This window comes from Protopterus annectens, chromosome 3.part0 (genome assembly GCF_019279795.1).
Source record: "Protopterus annectens isolate FY-2018-M chromosome 3.part0, PAN1.0, whole genome shotgun sequence".
In the NCBI taxonomy this organism is placed as follows: domain Eukaryota; kingdom Metazoa; phylum Chordata; order Ceratodontiformes; family Protopteridae; genus Protopterus; species Protopterus annectens.
This window is the reverse complement of record NC_056731.1, coordinates 224,993,277-224,999,276: the sequence shown is the minus strand read 5'-3', so window position 1 is coordinate 224,999,276 and position 6,000 is coordinate 224,993,277. Positions and strand designations below refer to the sequence as shown.

The window sequence follows — 6,000 nt, the reverse complement described above, 5'->3', positions numbered from 1 at the left end:
TTACTGATAAATTGTAGCTCTGTTTTGAAACAGTTGTCAAAGGGATGGGTTAAATTATGTACAATTCCAAAAAGTACTTTTTAGTTATGTACTGCAGCCATAACCAGTTTGAAAATTCTAAGGCCCTTGGAAATAGAGGAGGTATGCAATTTACCTCATCATGGCATACAGATTAGTGAGCTAAAGCAATAGTGCCTGAAGTTAACTTAATCGTAGTACTTGTCTCACACACACAAAATAAAATTTATCACACCTATCAGTTATTTAGAATTGAAGTGCAAGCTCCTATCACTGATGTAGCTCCAGTGTCATCCATGATAACAGCTTTTTTATTCAGATTCCCTTCTTCTCATCGAGTGCTAGCTACTGGAGGAATCAACTTGCAGAGTTCAACCCAATGAAACTGAACTTTCCAGTTTCTGTTTTCCATAAGAAATCACTACTGGTACAGCTTTTAAGTGTATGTCATCAGTGATTCCTTTCTTTTGGGAGACTTCTTTGTTCATCATATTTATGTAACTGAAGAGATGGTATATGTAAGTTTGTGGGGGGGGGGGGGATTGCTTCCCTACAAAAATGCTTACATTAAATTTTTTTCAGGTCAATATCTGGGTCTGTTGTGTTCAGTGAGTTAGTGCCTCATTGAGTTATATAACTCAACAAGTCATAGTACAATCATTAGTTTTAGTGCGGTCCTAAATGGTAAACAAAGACTAATAAAAACAAATTACTACTTCAAAGCATGAGAATAGGACTGAAAAACTGGGAAAGTGACAGCTATTTGATGACTAACACAGTGAGTCCAATACCATAAAGAGATTACGCAGAAAACCATTCTCAAAAGAGTTTGTCATTTTCTCTACTGTAGTGCGATTATGGAGTTAGCATATATAAGTTAGAGGTGTGGGAGATCTTCCCCTGTTTTGGGGGGTGCAGGAGCTTGCCCCTGCAAAAATAAAAAAACTTTGTTTCAAGTTTGCTGAATGTGGCTTTTAGCTCAACCTGTTCACAAAACTGGGATTGGTGGTAATTTCATCTGCAGTCATCACTAACCCAAACAATTTACCCTTCAGGCCCTTATAATGCAATACTTAGGCCTAGTACCTACCTATGAACCTATAATCTTGATGACTGGATGGGTAAAAGGAAATTCACCCCGGGGATCACTTCTGTGGTTCTGCTTGACAGGGGCAAAGGAAAATAATTTTCTTGGGTGGCGAAAGCCAGGGTACCTTTTTGGCTAGGCTTATATAGGCCCTAAGGCCAATAGCCTAGTACCTACCTATGAACCTACTTCTGAATCTTCCTATTGTGCTGCCTAAAATTCCACAATCATTTATTTAGCAGAAGATGCAAAATAGTAAGCAGTGATATCTTAAAAATGAAAGATATGTATTTACCATAATGACAGATCTCTGTTGTCTGTTTCCATCCTTTCTCAACACATGAGTTTCAGATACGATCTTGGATCAGACTTCGGATGCTTTGAGACTTGTGGATCCTCAGGTCAGGCTCTTCTCCTTACCAATAATTCCCTCTTGTCCCTAAGATTAACTTAGATTGATTTTGTCCCTAACCCTAGAACATAATCCTGGTTGAAAATAATGAAAAAAAACATAATGCAGCCCAAAAAGGGGTGTGTGAAATTGAGTACAGTTCTGGAGCTCTAATCCTGGACAAGGGCAGGTCATACTGTCATACCAGAAGCACACTGCTAATGATCTGCCATGAAATGGAAGGGGAATTGAGGAAGGATGGAAACAGACAAAACAGATCTGTTGTATCTGATGTTGTCTGTTCCATCTGTTCCTCAACCAGTGGGACAGAGTCCCCAGCTACTTAGCTCTCAGGGTGGTCTCACGGATGGATATTCCACAGGATTGCTGAGCCAAAGGCTGACCTATCCCTGGATAGCAGATCCAGCTTATAATGAGAAATTAATTTGTGAATGTTAGACCAGGTGGCAGCAGTACAAATAACAACTGAGGCCCTTGTAAAGAAGGCCGTGAAGACTTAGACAGATCTTACTAGCTTCAGCCTTGGCAGGTCTGGGAAAAGTCAAGCCTTTTTCCTTATATAAGTAAGAAATACAGTCAGCAACCATCTAGCTAAGGATTCTTTCACAATGCCTTGTCCCAGCTTAAATTGGGAAAAGGAGACAAAAAGATGGTTTGTTTTTCTGAAAGTTTTAGCACAATGGAGGAAAAAATGTAGCTGACGATACATGTTCAACGGAGGAAGCATATATTCTACTTTGACAAATTTGGAAAGAAAACTGGTGGCTTGATGCACAGATTTCAAGATGTGTCAGTAACCACCTTGGGTATGAAAGATGGAGTAGTCTGTAAAGACACCCTGTCCTTGTGAAAGATAATGTACAGAGGTTTATATGACAGAGCTTGAAGTTCAGACACTATCCAGGCTGAGGTAATAGGAACTAGAAAGAGGGTTTTCCAGCCAAAATGTTCATGTCCACTTTGGCAGCAGGTTCAAAGGGTGCCTGGGTCAAAGCTTGGAGCAAAATAGTCATATCCCAAAGCAGGATAGGAACTCTAAGTGGTGGTCCAAGCAGGAAGGTACTTCTCAAAAAGACTTTACATTGTTTCTGGCATGCTCAGGTAGAATGGTTTCCCCAACAATGTGAATATCTGAAATAGCTGCTAATTGAACTTTAGTAGTAGAATTACTGTCCACATCATGGAAAACAGAAGCTATGAAATCCAGAATTGCTGGAATATGAGCCAAAAAAGATCCAGATTCCTTTGAGATGCCCAGACAGAAAATCATTTCCACTTACTCTTATAAACATTTCTGGTAGATGGTCTCAGGGAAGAAATGGGAATGTGAATAATTTGGGAAGAAAGTCTGGACTAACTAGCTATCATTGGAAGCAGAAAAAACAAGTGGTTAATCTGAGGGCTGGAATGTCCAGGTGAGGCATGACGGATGGGTGAGAGAAAAGATCCAGATCAGGGTCCAGCACCCAAGGTGGGCCTATCAAGTAAGGCCAGAGAAAGGCGAACCACATCAATGAGGCAATGAGGATGTCCAAGATCTTCCTCTGCAAAGCATTCTATAAGAAGTTTTGGATAAGTGGAGTAATAGGAAAGGCATAGAGAAGACCAGGGAGTCAGACATGCATTAGAGCATATATCGATGACTCCCCCTTTGGAGAGATCAGGGTAAATAACCTGCTAAATTTGGAGTTGATGGGACAAGCAAAAAGATCACAACATGGTTGACCCCACTGGTGAAAAATTAGTTTTGTAAATGTTGGAATGAGAGACTACTTGTGAGGTAACAGAATTGACCTGCTCAACCTGCCCACTACAACACTGGACTTTCCAGGTATGTGCATTGCTATCAGGAAGATATTGCCCAATGCTAGACTCTCATGGCTTCTTGACACAGTGGGTAAGACTGTGTTCTCCCTTGCTTTTTGATGTACCAGCCTACTGTCATGTTATCTGTCTGTGTGGATATAAATCATTCCTACAGGAAGGACATCCTGAAAGGCATGCAATGCTAGGGGGAATGCCTGCATCTTTAAGACACTGGTGTAAAGTCTGGCTTTGGAGGAAGACCATGTTCACTGGATCATCTTTCCCCATGTGATGCACCTCCCCCCACCATAGCTGGGAAGCATCTGTGGTCACTGTGGCATTGAGATGGTTAGGGGCAAAGGGTCAGCACTGTGGAACCTCATGGGATTTTATCCACCATTTTATCTGAGTCATGCAAATGTTTGTCAAATGAATCCAAAAACTCATAGGTTGATATCTGATGGACCATTAAACTGCCAGTGCCCCCTGAAGAATTCTCATGTAATATCTTGCCAAGGGAACTAAGGTAATGGAAGGTACCATTGACCGCAAAGGTTGAAAGGCCAATCTGGTCAATGTCATTTGACAGGCTAGAAACTGTTTGGCCTGGTTGAGCAGGGTGGACCTACTACTCACTGGCAGTCTTGTTATATGTGTTGTGGCATCTAAGTGAGCCCCTATAAACTCCAAAATCTGTACCACAGAAAGATGGGATTTCTTATGATTCACTGTTATATCTAGTAGTAAGCAAAGATGGATCAGATAATCCCTGGTCTGGATTAGAAGTCTGGTAAGGATAATGATGACCCAGTCTTCCAAGCAAGGGAACACACAGAACCCTTGCAGTCTGAGGTGAGCTGTGACCACTGTCGTACAAATGGCAAGGCTCTGAAATGGAAGTGACTGGCCCCCAGATGGAAATGAAGAAATCTTCTCAACTACCTGCCCATTCTGATGTGGTAGTAGGCATCTTGAAGATCTATCAAGCACATCCAATCATCTTTCCTAAACAGAGAAAGGACAAGTTGTATGTGACCATCCAGCAGTTTGTGTGTTTGACATACTGACTGAGTGATTAAGGTCTAAAACTGGCCTGATATCCCCATTCTTTTTTGGTACTAAGAATCTTGAGCAAGTTCCAGATACTTGTTGATCTGGTTTGACCTCATGAATGACTCACTTGTCTAGCAGCATTGGGAATTTTCTTTTGTGGTGGGGGTAGACACATAAAGGGAATGGAGTAGCCTCTTGTAATGACTGCCAACACCCAGACATCTTGTGTGATGGATATCCAGGCTTCTGGGTGCAGAGGTAAGTGTTCCTGACTGCCTCCAGAGTGCAGCAGTCAGGCAACCATTCAAAAGTGTTTCAGAGAAAGGGCCCCTGAAGCCTTGGTTTTGCATGCCTCTGCTGCCTCAAGGAGGATGTCTGCCATTAATATTCCTGCCTCTGCCATGGGAGGATCTATCTCCAGAAGTGTCTGGGAAGAAACCTTGAAACTTCAGGAACAGGCTTCTTGCCCCTTCAGGACTTTAAAGAAGGTCCTCTGAAGGGTAGAAAACCACATTCCTAGGGCAGAAAGGGTCTTCCCATCAGTTGGCTTCTGGAGAGCATGTATTTAACCTTAGTTCTGAAATTAGTTGAATCATCATACTGGGCATTACTAAAGGATACCTTGAAGGGCTTGACAAAGTCACACAAGTGCATCCAAGCATACCCCTTTATGATAATGCCTGAATCTGCAGCTTTCAAAGTGGCCTCAGTTTCTTTGAATATCAGACACATGGAGGCATTTGATAGGGACTGAAGGGTGGCCATCTGCAAGTCCAAGTCCACTCTTTTCTCTCGGCAGATATGAACCCCAAAACAGATTTGTAGAACTGCTTCATCAAGTCTCTCTGAAACCTTGTAATATGTGCTAAATAATTCAATAACCTTAAGGCAAAGGTAGCTGAAGTGCAGACTCACTTTTGAAATCTATCCAAATCCCTAGACTCTGTTAGGCAGTAGATAGATAAGTTTTTCTCAGTGAGTTCCCTTTTGGTGGCCACTTCCACTATCATGGCGTCCACTGCTGGGCCTTTGCTCTAAAACTGTATGTCACATGGAGTGACAAGATATTTATCTGGCTTTTTTGTATGGGTTCTGTCACATCTGGTTCCTTCCATGCCTGCTGAGAAATCAGGTTGATCATCTCATCAGTGGGAGGGACTACAAAAGAAGTAGCTGAGATGGATCCAAAAGCCTGAAAAAATCACCAACTCCTTTTGGGTGGGGGCTTCAGAAGACCTACCTCCTTTCTGTCTCAACAGCTCTAGGATCTCTCTAAAAGAGACATCCTCAAGTGGTAATCTGGGGGATCCCTTCCCTTTTTCAAAATCGGTGTCTTGTGAGGGACTCCTGAGGCAAGTCAAGGTGTCTCCTCTTACATGAATGCTTCCAAGGAGCATCAGAAGTGGGATGCTCCAGAGAAGGCTTGGAAAACTGCTGGGTGTGGAACATCTCAAGGTTAATATGAACTGGCTGCCCCAATGGGATAGATTGTGTAGGATCAGGGCTTATGCTTTTCAGCTTTTAGGTGAATGGAGCCGAGAGAGGAAAAAGGTTTGATTCCCCAATGTGGAGACAGCTCTCTCAACTGTGTCAAAAGAGGAAGCTGAAGGAGAACTCTGAATCA

The 6,000-nt window shown here is 42.4% G+C and overlaps 1 protein-coding gene across 1 annotated transcript in view; it reads right to left on the bottom strand.

The window, feature by feature from the left end:
* LOC122796810 (ATP-dependent translocase ABCB1-like) overlaps positions 1–6,000 on the bottom strand; it is a 1,504,949-nt gene that overhangs the window by 705,936 nt on the left and 793,013 nt on the right. The gene's annotated exons all lie outside the window — the stretch shown is intronic.